Genomic DNA, 15,862 nt, shown 5'->3' on the forward strand with positions numbered 1-15,862 from the left:
GACGGTAGCACTATACCCCACGTTTCCCGCGCTCCCTCGATTGTCTTCCAATGTATTACGTTCTGTATGAAAGAAACATAGACCATCACCAGCATGCACTAACATCAAAGGAAATAACTCCTTCACCCCCCACATTCGTCTCTTATCTTAGGACCCAGTTAGAGAACTACCAAAAGAGTAACCACAAACACATTAGAGGAACTGAAGATTGGGTGGGGTCAGAAAGAGGGCCTTCCCTGAGGTGTCAAAGACCACGATAACATGACCACTTGCTGTCAATTTATAGTCAGCTCATAATCTAAAAATAAATAATATGGCCGTTTAATCCCAAGCTTTCTGACAAGTGTCTGTACCTTAGGAAAACATTTCTTACTCAGTTTCTGTTGGATTTTAATGAATAACACATGCAGCAGAGATGTGTTCGGATGAAACTGAGAAGAAAAATATTGACTTCTTTCCATCGAGGTATTAATACTGAAAGCCACAAGATGAAAAAAGTAAGTACATTTTTTGAACATATTCAACAAGTGGTTTCCAGTGGTCTTAAATCCGTTTTGGAACTAGGTGGGGTAACTTAGAAATGAAAAAGCAAATGAGTTTTAGGTTTGCTTATAATAAATGAATGGCCAAAATCAAGTAGTGGAGTGGACACAATCTAGGAATCAGTTACATTTCAGCAACATTTCTTATTCACGTAATTTAGGGATCTAGATACTTAAAAAAGTTTATTAGAAAGTGTCTTATATCATGGCATTAATGTTATTGTTTTGGAAAAGTTTTGACTAATAAGTTGAGTTATTATACAAATCATTTTCTGGTCCTGCTTTACGCCTCCCCAGAAGAGCTAAAAGTGCTTGTAAGAATGGTCTTATTTTTTTCTCCCAACATAGCTATAAGCAACATTGAACTAATCTACATTTTACAAACAGGGACAGGTAGGTATTTGGGGTTCATGCGTCTTATCTAGCATCATAAAACCATTTAGCACCAGCCTCAGAAAAGAGGGAGAAAAACAGATTAGGCTCATAAAATCAACCTAGTTCTGAAGGCAGATGGTCACGTGAAAGTAAAAGCATTGCCAGCACAGGGCTCTGCCCAATGGACAGTTACACTTATTAATACTTTTGATGTGTAGAAACGAATTGCTTTATAAGCATTAACTCATTCAATCTGTCATTATCTCCATTTTATAGATAAGGAAACAGAGAGGCACAGAGTTTACTTGCTTTAGTAGCCCAGGATTGAAAGCAAGAAGTAACAGAGCCAGGACTTAAAGTCAGGAAGTCTGGCTCTAGCATCTTTATTCTTAATCACTTACCCTGTTCTACTGGCCCACATAACCCACCTTTCTATTTTACCTCACAAATGCTGCCTCAGTGAGAGAACAAGTTCTTCCTCAATTCCCTTTTGATCTTTGCCTTCTTCGACAAGCACCAATAAAACAGCTGAACATTTTTATTTTATTAAAATGAGTTCACTTAGGGTAGCAAGGATTTTAAAACTCAAGGTTAGAATTAAGCAAGTAGGGACCTCACAGGAAATGTTTATTTGTCCCAAGAGAATCATTACATCCCTTCTAGCTTAAGAAAGTGATACAGTATATGCTTTTGAGGATTCAACATAACCCTTATGTCAGCTGTCCCAGCCAGTATTCGCCAGAGAATTCCATGTATCTAAGGTCTCATGCTCATGTTTTAAAATGAAGAATATTAACATGATGACAATGCCAAAAGTCAAGTTCCAAATACTTTAGCCCAGACATATGGCTTTCATCAACTCCACAAATCTTGAGTGATATTCTATCAGCCCCTAATCAAAGGAAGCAGCAGGAGCTGATACAAACAAGAGACGCGGGCAGCGTACTCCACTCAAGCACACCCCAGGGCAGAGCGTCTCCAGGAACAGAGACAGCACATCAGCATTTGGCTGTAGTAGTCCAATGAATGAAGGTCTCTTGAAAGGCAAAGCCCTGAAAACAGGGAGCTTAAAATAAGATCCTGATTTAATATGATGAGGTCCTCACTCAGGTGTATATTGCTATAAGAGAGACCTTACTCATGTGAAGGTCCTGTGAACTTGCTTTCAAACATGAATGGAGTGAAGCACAAAAATCATGTGACTTTCTCAAGTGTGCTTAGCTCTGAACAGATAAAATGGCTTCATTTGGAATCATAGGGGAGGAAGAGGGAAAGGCATCTGCAAACCATGAAGCTTATTAAACAAATTTGTTTCCCAAGTACTTGAGGTACTCTCAGCCCTAATTAATGTCTCCTGCAAATGCACCCTCATAGCCAACGCTCACTTTCCTAATCTAAGCCATATGTTCCTTCTACCATTTTAAGGATATAAATGGAAATCATTGGTGTTTTTTCACTGAATATTTCTGTTACAAAAACGCTCTTTCCAAGCTGATGCTCTGTGCTGAGATCAGTGAGTTAGAAAATCCCTCCCTGGAAACAGTCTCCCACTTTTTTGTCTCTTCTTATTGCCCATATCCAGAGTTGAAGCCTTATGTGTGACTTTTAAATGTTGTATAAAATACCTGCCTGAATTGGAAGCAAGCTTCTCTAGTGGTACAACTTTCCACATAAAGAGCAGGTAAATTGAAAAGGGTAGCTGAGTCCCATATAATGCCTGTATGGTTGATGTACAGTGATCACATCCCTCTTAAGAAGAGGTTTAAGGTTTGCAGTGAGGTTTAGAAAATAGCTTGCTCTTTTTCAGAAGCTAATAACTTAAATCAAATTCCTTAACCTTCTCTAGCTACTGCTGTATATCTGTATCCAGTTTAAAAAGCACTCTTTATGTATGTGACTACAGTAAAGAGAGATGTGTACAGATGTGCAAGATTCCACAGCCAGAGACCCAGCAATGACCCAGTCAAGTGGTCAGTGAGCCTTTCTGTGTATCCCAAACACCTGGTGAGCTTGGAGACTGGTTCTTCCCCAGAGACAGTCCAATAGACCTGATGTGGACCTGATGTAGACAGATATGTTATTTTTCAAAAGCACCCTAGGTGATTCCTATATGGGGCCAAGCTCAAGAAGCATTGATTTTGTTGACCCATCTCTTTTGGGGCCAGTGATATTACCTTGTTTTCTTTTATGTCCATAAACAGTTGATAGCAGCAGAGGCAGGACTATAAACTCAGGCTCTAGGCCACGCCTATGACTTGTCCTCCACATTATATACTTCTTAAAATCTGTGTTTTTTCAAAAAAATAGAATCAATTTGGAGACAAAAACAAAACAAAACCTAGAACTACTCTCTACTCTCCCCTTTCCAAAGACCTCCCCCCCATCTTTTATTTTTCTGGTAGTACAGTCTCTCCAGAATGCCAGCTGTACGTTAATAGGTGTAACTACATAACCCCAGAATTCGAACGAAAGTATTAGTGAACACATTCCAGCAACACACACACACACACACACACACACACACACACACACACACAAAGTACGGCCTTTAATGGTGCAAGACACAAAGAAATGACTCCTATTTGCTCTCATATTAAATCATGAAAGTAGCAGCCAAGTAAGCAGTCTGCGCCAGGCCCTGTACCCTGAGTGTTCAATTGAGATCATCTCATTGCATCCTCAAAACAACTCGATGAGGTCAGTATATTATTATTCCCATTTGTGAATAGGAAAAATGAGCCACCATAATTCAAGTTATTTCCCCAGTCCCCCCAGTTTAAGTCATTTTGCATGGCTAGGAACTGGTAGTCAGCTTAGTCTCAAAAGTTAGAATGTGACACTGCCCTTCAAAAGTAGCTTTCTGTAATTAATCATGATAAAATAATATTTCCAAAGCATTTTTAAAAAGAACACTTTACTCATCATTCATATGATCTCATTTAAACATTACAAGATTGCTTAACATCACCATTTGGTTGGAGAGAAACCACGGCTTGGGGAATTCAGACTGTCCTCACAGGTCGTAGGTGGCCAAACCCAAATGGGAGCCTTTGTTTGTGACATGTGGGGTGTTGCACTCAATCCACCACACTGCTTTAAGTCTGAAGATTGTTTCATGGCTCTAATGAGCATTTCATATGATCAGTGCTGCTAGGAAATAGTATAACGCTGACTATAAACAGCCAAAAAATGAATGCCTTGCTGCTCAGATTAAACTGTTGATTGTACTGAAATTCATGGGTACACTAAGAAACAAAATAAATTGCAGCAAATCTCCCCAAAGATTTTGTTGTGCATCCTTTTATTTTTATTCACATCATCTGTGTTTACTGAGCTGCAGTAAAGGATGCATGGGCTATTTTTATTCAGAGAAAGGCAATAGCACCAGCCAAGCAGAAGGACCCATCCATGACCAGAATGCAATAGCCTTCATTATCTTCCAACTCACTCTTAAATGACTCACGGAGAGCTGGCAGATGGTGTTTTCTCTCACCCCTTGCCTCGCACTTATTTAATTATTTTGACTTACTTTTTGTTCTGCTACCATGATACCTAATAGGCAGATATATTTCAGAATCGGTTTCTTCTTCTAATATTAACCAGTGCATCTAGAAAATCTCTCAGCCTCTAAATTCTGGATCAAGTGAGAGTAGAGAATAACGATGACAAAAAAAAATTATTACTAATGATAACTAACACTTACTGGGCACATACACCCTGCCAGATACTGAGCCAATGAATTTGCATGGATTCCTCATTTAATGATCCGATGACTCACAAATGGGGAGGCTGAGGGTTAGAGAGGTTAAGAAACCTACTCTGGGTTAAAGAGCTAGTAAATGGTGGAGGCAGAGAATCTGAACCAAGTCCCTACTCTCAATCTTTATGCAACGCTCATGTGGTAGCAGTTATAAGCTTTAATACTGTAGGGAAATGAACCAATACAGCAAAATGATAAGGAAACACACAAAGTTAATAGAGAGACATGAAGTCGTAAATAAGGCATCATAGAACTGAAGGCTTCCAGAAGACTCAGAGATGCACTGCCCTCACCCCCCCCACCCCCCCCACCCCCACCCCCACCCCCCCCCCCCCCCCCCCCCGTGCAGCCATAGGAAGCAAGATCAGGGGGTAGCCTCCAGCAATCAGCCCCAATTGGCTTTAATGGCAGAGAGCCACCTCGTCCACAGTTTCACCCTACCTGGGTAAGTCTGCATCCTGTGACCAAGCCAGGCAAGGGTACAAAAGTCCAGACATTTTGGCCCGAGGCTCTCACAGGGAAGGTCTTCTTCAGAGGTGTCTGCTGGGTTCACCAAGATTTTGCTAAGTCTGCTTCACAATTTGACTTCTTTTTCTAACTTATCTTAGTTTTTTCCCTTCTCTCCCACTGGTGTTAATTCCTGATAAACCTCTTGCATCCTAACTCTGAGAAACTAACCTGTAACAGTGCATCAAAGACATTTAAATAGAAAAATACACACACACACACACACACACACACATTGTTAGGAACTTTTTGAGTCTCAAGAATTCATACATGTGGCTATACCAAATAGTACATATTTGACACTAGTCTCTAGACAAAGAATTTCCCAAAGGGGAGAGGTGGGGGGTGTGTAAAGGTGGTAATCCTTCTTCAAACTAAACTGATTAGGTAGTTCAGAACTTTCTCTGTTTCTGGCACAAAAGCAGGAGGTCAACAGGTCCATGAAACCCTCTAAATGAAGGTCTATATAAACCACCATATCCTCTTAGATCCATAGTTCTCCTAAAAGGTTGTCCCATATTATTATCTGATGCAGCATGACTTATGTAATTACGATATCAGTTCCATGTCAGATGATTTCTATAAAATTATTTTTAAGACATTTCAAATATAAAAGGTTCTCCTCAATATTTCTCAACAGTTAAATCCTGTTACAGATGAAATCAATATTCTGCATAAAAGTTGCTAACTGAGGGGTGCCTGGGTGGCTCAGTCAGTTAAGAGGTGGACTTCAGCTCAGGTCATGATCTCACAGTTCATGAGTTAGAGCCCTGCATCGGGGTCTGTGCTGACAGCTCAGAGCCTGGAGCCTGCTTTGGATTCTGGGTCTCCCTCTCTCTCTGCCCCTCCCCTCATTGTGCGCTCTCTCTCTCTCTCTCTCTCTCTCTCTCTCTCTCTCTCAAAAATAGACATTACAAAAAAAATTTTTTATTAAAAAAAAAATACTGCTGACTGACACACAATGTAGAATCACCTGAATCAGTCTCCATTCCTTATAACTTTCCAACCCTTCAGGTACCCTCCCATCCATTACGATGCCTGTTCTAAGTGCTATTTCACTCTATTACTGTTAACTGTATCCTATTAAAGCCATCTCAAGAGAATTTGCATTTTTAAAGGCACTCTTGGAACCCAAGAAAACTTTCTGGACCCCATACAATGAAGCAATCACGGTGGAATTAAAAGGCATATGGCTCATGTTTGGTGATAAAGGACTTTCTGTCACTCTCAGTGGAGAAGCCAACGTCAGGCCCTGTGGCCAGGCTTGTAGATGAACCATGTGTTAAAGGAGAAGGTGAGTGAAAGCCAAACACATGCTCTTTCCCTCTTTCTAGTGTTCCACCTCACCACAGAATAAGGATTAGTTGGCACAATTTGATAATGGTTTTAGTTGAAAAACTGGTCTTCATTTCTTAACAGTGTGAAACACTTGAGTGTTTTTCAGAATGTTAATCCTACAAGAAAAGTAACTTTATTTTAAAAGGAAGGCATAAAGAAAGAGGGAGAGAAGAAAGAGACGGAGAGAGAAAGAGGGAAGGAAGGAGAGAGAGAAAAAAGAAAAAAAGAGGAAGAAAAGAAAAGAAAGGAGGAAGGAAGAAGAGAAAGAAAAGAAAAAATGGAAGGGAAAATAAGAGAAGGGTAGGGAAGGGAGAAAAAGAAAGAAAGAAAGAAAGAAAGAAAGAAAGAAAGAAAGAAAGCTTAATCTTGATTAACTCTTAGAAATGTGTATCTACAGGATCCTGGATAATTAAACAATTGGTGCATAATATAAACATGCCAGTTATGTGGGTAATGACTGACATTAAAAATTTTGATAAAGAGGGGCGCCTGGGTGGCGCAGTCGGTTGAGCGTCTGACTTCAGCCAGGTCACGATCTCGCGGTCCGTGAGTTCGAGCCCCGTGTCAGGCTCTGGGCTGATGGCTCGGAGCCTGGAGCCTGTTTCCTGTTTCCGATTCTGTGTCTCCCTCTCTCTCTGCCCCTCCCCCGTTCATGCTCTTTCTCTCTCTGTCCCAAAAATAAATAAAAACGTTGAAAAAAAAATTAAAAAAAAATTTTTTTTGATAAAGAATCAGTGATGGATATCAAAAATGGAGAAGAGAATAAAAATATTTGGTTATAATCTTACAATAAATCACTCACTTTTTAAATTGTATGTATTAAAAAAAAAACTAGTCACAAATCATGGAGATAACTATTGATCAAGTCCTAAAACTTGAGCAAATAAAAAGAAATACATATTTGGAACTGATATGCTGTGTCTCTTACACACAAAAATTTCATAAATCACTTTTAAATCATTCCAGTGTTCTTTCATTCCCCAATGCTGAACTGGTTTTCTATTCTCTTCACTCTGCTCTCAAGTCATTAAAACTAATCTAGGAATCTACAGTTTAAGCAGTGCCTAGATAAAATGAGTTACTTCAAAGGTACATGTTTTAATGAAACATTGTATGTTGTCTGACTGAAAACCATAGTTCTACTCAAAGAAAATTGTCCACAAAATCCTGTTTTGGAGCTCAGTGCTTCTATGAAAGGACAGAAGCAATTTAGGGGCTTTGTGTAGCACAACATGGGCCCCACATCCCAGGAGTCCTGAGCCCTCTTCCTGCTGTCTCTGCTACTAAGGCTGACCCCAGAGGCAAGGTCAACTGCTCTTGTCACCAGAGGACACTGACCAACCTTTGGCACAAATAAAAGTGGAACTCATTCTGCAGTTTCTATCTCCTTCTAGATAATGCTACCAGCCTCAAATTTTCCAAACCAAATGTATATTGTAAATAAAGCAGGAAAGCCAGATCAACAGATAAAGACATGGTACCTGCAAAGGAAAACAGTCGTTGGAATCCTCATTTTCACATACCTTATTTTAATTACTTAACACTTTTATTTTTCAATGTGGTTGGCTACCTTCTTCACTAGAAGAACTATAGACATCACTATGTCTATGTATTACTTTGATTTTACTTAGATTGTTTGAGGTCCCCCAAAAGTTACACTATTCTTTTTTTTAATGCTTTATTTATTTTTGAGAGACAGCATAAGCAGGGGATGGGCAAAGAGGGAGACAGAGAATACCAAGCAGGCTCTGTGCTGCCAGCACAGAGCCCAATGAGGGACTCAAGCCGAGGAACTGAACCATGAAATCATGACCTGAGCTAAAGTCAAGAATTGGCCATTTAACCAACTGAGCCACCCAGGTGCCCCAAAAGTTACACTATTGTAATAGTTGAATATTTTTTGAGAGCCAATCCAAATGTGAGATGTAAAATTATAGATAACCTATTCTCCCAAACACTTGACTTGAAAAGGCAAATTAAGTGTGGTAGGAGACTTTAAAGTAATAATAATGAAGCTTACATATGAGCCATTCTCCATTTTATAGATCCCAGCCATGCATACTCTGGCTGCTAACATAAAACAACCAATCAAAACCTACTTTGTGTCCCCAAATGTATTAGTTTTCTGTTGACAGTGGGATAATCTGACCACTTGTGCTGTGATAGGAGGGGAGGCCATGCTCCTCAACTGTGTGTTGAAGCAACTGACCTCAGAATACTTTTCTACTGACCTGTGTCAATTTGGTCAATTGGGCTAGCTTTTCTGAGCTTCCATTTTATCGAATGAAAATGAAGATATCTTCCCTTTTTTAGAGCTGGAGGAAGAAAGAAACAAGAAATACACACCAGGTGCCAGGCTCAGGGGTTGGTAAATGGTGAATGCTTGTCGTAGTAATTATGGTTGTAATGATGATTTCCTTTTCGTTTCTTTTTAACATTGGTAGCAGTTATTCCAAGGAGAAGCTAGCTGGGAAAAGATGGTACGATAACCACATGTTCCCCAGTGTTCCTGAATTCCGGTCAGTAAGGCAATTATCTGCATCACGTAGCTTTTCCTGCTGTAATACATCCATACGTGGGAAAAGAACAAACATGGGAGAGATCCTCTGTCCATACTCCAGGTCACAGGCATAAGCAGAGAATTAATCATCCAGAAGAAATCATTTCAGGATCCAAAGTATCCACCAATCCTTACACTTTTCCATCACTGGTGATTTCTGGCAGGACAAATACAAATTTGGTTCTCCAAATATTAGATACAAGATGTAGTCCACTTACAATGTATCCGGCACAAGATACAAGAGAGAAAAGATGAGGAGTGCTCCCTTCCTTTCCCTTGAGGAGCTACAGTCTAATGGAAGAAAGATGGGCATGCAAACAGAACAGTGAAGGGACCGGGAAAAGAAACCAGCAATCAAAGATGCAAGAGGAAAACACTGAGTAAGACGAGCAGTCCAAAACTCCAGGAGACTGGGAGCCTGTAGACGGAAGCCAAACACAAACACTTCTACCCGTGCCTGGTTTTCCATTTGTGTTCATGGTTCCCTGGGCGTTCCTTATACTTTCTTTTCTTTTTGCTTCATTTATTTATTCATTTTTGAGAGAGAGAGTGAGCAGGGGTGGGGGGAAGGGAAGAGAGAGAGGGAGAGAGAGAATTCCAAGCAGGCTCCATACTGCCAGTGCAGAGCCCGATGTAGGGATCAAACCCACGAACTGTGAGATCATGACCTGAGCTGAAATCAAGAGTCAGACGCTTAGCCAATTGAGCCACCAGGCGCCCCTTAAACTTCTCTTTGTAAAGCCTCTTTCATGAGGTGAGGAAGGTGGCACATTTGGTCAATGGCTATATAATGTATCATTAAGCCATAATTCTAACAAACAATCTATGCTAACCCCTCAAATCAGTTGTAATATTTCATAGGGTAGCACAGAGGCCAAATCCCACATTCCTTTGTTAAGATAGAGACATAATTTCTAAGTATATACTAAGACACGTTTTCTACATTTATTTGAATTGAATGAGGATTCATGCATATTACAAATGCTAACCAGAACTTTTAAAACACCAGTACACTGAGAAAGTTTGAAAAAGCAATTGAAGGAATCAGCATAAAGAAATCTTATTAGAACTTTCCTTATCTGATAAAAGTAGAGCCTCCTGTAAATATGGTTGCTACAACCCCCTTCTGGAGCACCTTCCAGCCTTCTTTCAGGAAGGAAACTGCCCAATAGAATCTCCCATGCTTTCACACTGAAGCCCTAATACACACACACACTGATATATAAACCCTTACCTCTGGCTGTTCTGCTGGCTACTCACTGCTGAGTTCAACCACATGCATAATAAATTTTTCTCCTGTTAGGCTGTCTATCGACAATTAATTCATGGACCCCACAATGAATCCTAAATTGGAACCATTCACTTTCCCACATGAGATGAGGGGGAAAAAATTCTTCCCTTTCACTCTACAGGCAACCTACTATAGATCTGAAGTCTAGACTTTAAGCATGTTTTATGATTTATATATGTTGATTTTTTTTTCAAAATTTATGGAGTTTGGGAAGTTTTGTCACATAGTCAGATGCTACTCCTCTATTTAAGGACCAAATCAGCATGCCTTTCTACTGTATCTTGTTAATTTTTGCAAGATGTTATAAAATAATAGAATTTTTACTTAATACAAATGTTTGTGGTTAACATTTTTTTTTTGCTAAGTATGCTTACATCAAAAATTCAAGTGCACTGAACCAAGTAAAAGCTGTTTTACAGGATATCATCTCCAACAAAGCAAAGTGTATGTAGAAACAAAGCATGAAAAGTACTAAAAGGGTGTTGTGTGATCTTGGTTTCATGGACTCAAATTGAGAGAATCGTGCATTAATTGTGGTGGTCACCACACCCAGAACAGTGATGTTTCCGTAGTAACTGATACAAAGAAACACAAGTGATATGGAAGAAGGAAAAGAAACTAGAGTGAAAAATAGAAGTAACTGGCCTTGAATCTATAATGACAGCAAAAAAAAAAAACCCACTAAGGTAAGCCATGTCAAGATGGTGTTTTATCTCAGGAAAATATTAGAAACTTAGAAGAGTCTAAGATGAAACTTCTTTGAATCTTCGTGTAGTCTAAAATAGAGATGTGCACATAATAGGCACTCACATACTTGATGGAGAAAGAAAGAGAGAAAAAGAAGAAAGTACAGGGGAAAAGGAGGAATAAAATGAGAACATCCAAGAAAACAAACATTTCTGTACTATCAAATCAAAAGGCATCCAAACAATAGGGCAAATATCAGGGATCTCTTTTGCCATCAATTCTCATACATAAGGATAAAGGGGAAATGGCCCTTATTAAGACCTATGATTGCAGGTGTTCATGAATTCCCTTCGAGTCAGTCCTGAACTCTGGTTGGCACTGTGCTAAGAAAGACTCAACCTGAAGGTGAATTATTTTCCTAAGTTTGAGTTTAACTCATTCAGCCAGTTTTGAATTCTGAGAAGAGAAAAACATATGTTTCCTTCCCCATTGGCAATTTTACACTCAAATAAGTCAAGTAACTATTCTGTTAATAACTCAAGTAATTAAAAAAAAAAGCACGATGTTAAAGATTCACACACTTAACACACGTGGACATTTTACACCATATTGGTAGGTATTTCAGTTTTTCAAACGTGACCTTTGGGGTTTGATTTCCTTTTTGTATTTTCTGTTCTAAGCCTATCTTTAAGCTTACAATAGTAATTAGAAATTAAACCGGCCACACTGGAGAGATTAATTTATTTGCGCTGCAGATTGAAACAAATAATTCATGCTGTATTTACAAAGCAGTTTGCCTCTATAAACCATAATGCTCTCTAAAAACATCATCTAGAAGTCCAAATTTTGAATTTTATGCTGACTGCATAGAAACCAACCGTGTGCTTCTGTGACTTGAATGTTGCACACACATCCCTGAGATCTTGTTAATATACAGATTCCAGTTTACAAGGTATGGCCAAGGTTCACCATTTCATCTAGGCCATCCTGAAGCTGCTTGTCCACAGACCACATTTTGAGCAGCAAGGTTTTAGAGAACTAGAATCTTTCCTTAAATATTTCCCATTTTCTTTCTTTATAATTTGTGATTGATTCATTTAGAATTTTAACCTTTAGAATAGCTAAGTGTTCCATCTCTCTATATTTTTTAATACATAAAAAACACCGCACACACAGAGTTTCTTTAGAAATCTGTAAGAATTACTCACTCCAAAAGGTTAATTTGATTGTCTTTCTGTCTTTGGTAGAGATAGAGAGTCCTGATTATTTTAAGTCTAACTGTTACAACAAGTTTCACTAAATTTACAAAAATGTGCTAATGTTAAAATCTAAAAGAAATAGTCAACAGTACAGAAGTATCACAAAACATGATCAACAATAACATTTTTGGCAACATATGGAGGAACAGGAAGCTATAATGAGTTTCTTTTAGTCCAAACACCGACCACAAACATATCTCCTACTGTTATTGGAAAAACAGAATCAGTGTCCTCCATACTGGCCTGCAAAAAAAGACTCCATTATAGTGCTGTTGGAAGCAAACAGGAAGACAGGGAATCTTTAGGGAGTTCTCCCATGGCCTCCACTCTATTAAAAATATAATACATACACATGAAGATTCTCATGATTTTTTACATTGGGCTTTTTGTTGTTTTCCATTTGTACACATAATTTCAGTACAATCTTGCATAGGTAACCAGGCAATTCAACCTGGCTACATACCCACCTACCTAATTGTTATTTAATTGATCTTATTCACCTGGTTAATATGTTACAGTTTTTAATGAATATAGATGTTCAATGAGCAGAATATTTTATAAGGAAAGAGTAGAATTATGCAGATTTATGTACTTTCATACTAAAATAGAACAGAATTTCAGGAGGTAAAGCAAATATATAGATATGACAGCAACAGTAATTATCATTTTTTTTCAAAAGCATGATGTTCAGCTTCTTCTAATACAGATGTACTAACTTACCTCAGTTTATCTTTGCTAAAAGCTAGTGTGGACACTAAAATACTGTTATTACCATGACTTCCTTTTTCTTAATTTGTCTTATAAGCATGCCTCTTAAGACAGAGTGAAAAAAATGGTTCATGATTGACTATATACATTAATGTGAGTCAAAAAAGCAAATTAAGTGGGGTTTCAGGTGCCGAACTCTTTTCAAAACCTCAATTCATGCACATTGGATTCATCAAAGACACTAAATTATTATAAGAATGTAAATTTGATGTGCTCAAAATGTTTCAAAGTATAGTTGTAAATACTGTATTTGTACCCACAAACAGAATACAATAACTTTAAATGCTCTGATTCCTATATAAAATTGGCAAATACATTCACCGAAGCATTTTTTAAATGTTTATTTATTTTAAGAAACAGAATGTGAGTGGGGGAGGCACAGAGAGAGAGGGAGACACAGAATCTGAAGCAGGCTCCAGGCTCTGAGCTGTCAGCACAGAGCCTGACTTGGGGCACAAACTCCCCAACTGTGAGATCATGACCTGAGCCGAAGTCGGATGCTCAACCTATTGAGCCACCCAGGCGCTCCTCACTCAAGCATTTATGAAACAATTCCCCAAAGCTCCAGAACTCTGAAAGGCATCACAATTTCCTTTTGATGTCTGAAGTTATATTAATCTTTTTCATTTGCTATGCAACTGAGGGCAAAACCAAAAATCCCTAATCCATGAGGTTGTACAACCTCCATTTTATTATTACTTTTTTAATGTTTATTTATTTTTGAGAGATAGAGCAGGGAAGGGAGAGAAGGAAGGAGGGGGAGAGAGAGAGTGAGAGGAAGAAAGAATCCCAAGCAGGCTCCACACTGTCAGTGCAGAGCCTGAACTTGAATTCATGGGCTTGAACTCATGAACCGTGAGATTATGATCTGAACTGAAATTATGAGTCAGAGCCTCAAACACCAAGCTACCCAGGTGCCCCACAACCTCCATTTTAAAGCACAGACACCCTAGAAAAGTAAGAAGAATGAATTTCTTTCACATTTGTTCCCAGTATCTTAATTATTCATGCCCTTATGAGGATATCATATCCTATTTGGTAAGGCATTTCACTAAATTCAGAATGGAACGTTAAATTATAATGGGTGACACCAGAATTTCTTATAATAAAGATATTTTCTTATAGAGTCAACATTTTCAATTCTGTATAATGCATTTGTACTTACAGTTATAGAAACCTACCCACATGATGCTAAATACATTTCCAAGATTCTACCAGAACACAAATGTTTTCCTTCTGATGTAAATAAGAAGGAAATATTTGCTGAACTTTCCCTTTTTATGCACGAATCAATTTTTCAAAGATTATTGTGAAGCTTAACTGATATAAATAAAGGACAAAATACCATTCCTGAGATTCTATAAGGTCTTGATCTAAACAATTAGTGATGAAAGTTCAAAAACCTGTCTTTTCAGTTACCTCAGTATCACTGTTTCCTTGGAGAGCCCATGGGACCTTTCTTTCTCTAATCTAGAGACTGCATCCAAAATGCCATGGGCCACATTCGGCTTAAACATATGGGTGGCATCATGAATATGTTTCAGTGTGGTTTGGTTTTTGCAATTTGGTATTTGGAAGGCTTTTAGATGGGGCCTGACCTTGCCGCATCACCCCACATCTCACTTCTCCCTTTTGTTTAACATTCCATCATATCCACTCATTTTTCTTACCTGTCTGATCTCTGCTCTAGTCCCTGAATCATGAGCCAGCATCAGTGGAAAACCCCCAAATAAAACAGCACCCACTGAGACATCTTCACACGGAGGGAAAGCGCCCCTATTCTCTTGCCTTACACTGTCATTGCTAAGTGTCCTTTCATTTTATACGACAGCGAACCAATATTTGAAACGCTACGAAATATTCAGCACAAACCAGTTTGGGCAGGATTTCAGCAGCTCTTTTGACTGTGAGCATCCCGGAAAACTGCTGATCTGTATGCTGCTCAGCTTGGTATCTGGTCTGCTTTGCAACATTATCTTGCACAACTGAATGAAAACGTGAGATCTTCCCTGTGCCCTATCCCCCTATCCTCCCAACCCTTCAGATGATGGAATTTTCCACCAGAAAGAGACACTATAGTACTTGAAGGGGAAACTCAGTTTTTTGTTCTCCTTCTTGTGTCCACTATAATACAAAGCTTTGCTCCCCCTCTCGGGAAAATGTAAGGCTGGCTGGCAGTCAGTTTGACAGAAGGAGAGCAGTGCAGCGGAAAATTGGATAACAGGATAAAATCTATGGGGCCACAGGAATCCCATCAAAACCGGCTCCTCCTGTCAAAACCTAGACAAGTGACAAGGACAAATATAGAATGTTATTTATATTTAAATATTTCTAATGATATCATAATTATACTCTGCCTCTCTTAGGCAGCCATTTTCCTGTGAGCCACCATTCTGCAAACCAAATGTTGTATGTTGGAGAAAATCTGCATAAGAATCAGACAGCTTCAATCAGACATCTAGGAAAATCCTATAAGCTCCTCAAATAGCTCTTTCTAAAGGACAGAAAATAACAATTTATTTTTTCAAAGACATTTTTCCTAGAATACCATAGTCAAGTTCAATAAAAACAAATTATTCCCAGCTCTGTGGGAATGGGAAAACTAAGCCATCTAGTAGGTAGCTAACATATCGATTTCACTTAAAATTAGGGCTGGTGTTTTGCAAAATTTCCTATTTTCTTTTTTCGCAATGTGTCATCTTGACTCATTCTATAGATGGGGTTATTGACGGTCTTAATTTGTGGAACTTCACAGTAAGTTCAATAAACTAAAAT

General features: G+C 38.7%; 1 long non-coding RNA gene across 1 annotated transcript; it reads left to right on the top strand.

Annotated features, from left to right (window-relative positions):
* The first annotated feature begins 330 nt into the window (after positions 1 to 330).
* LOC125172070 (uncharacterized) lies at positions 331 to 9,280 on the top strand. The gene is made up of 3 exons (XR_007154581.1): positions 331 to 497; positions 6,303 to 6,478; positions 8,967 to 9,280. It is a non-coding gene; the product is annotated as an uncharacterized LOC125172070 (long non-coding RNA).
* The last annotated feature ends 6,582 nt before the right edge of the window (positions 9,281 to 15,862 follow it).

The sequence above is a fragment of the Prionailurus viverrinus genome, chromosome C1, assembly GCF_022837055.1.
Source record: "Prionailurus viverrinus isolate Anna chromosome C1, UM_Priviv_1.0, whole genome shotgun sequence".
NCBI classification, from domain to species: Eukaryota; Metazoa; Chordata; class Mammalia; order Carnivora; family Felidae; genus Prionailurus; species Prionailurus viverrinus.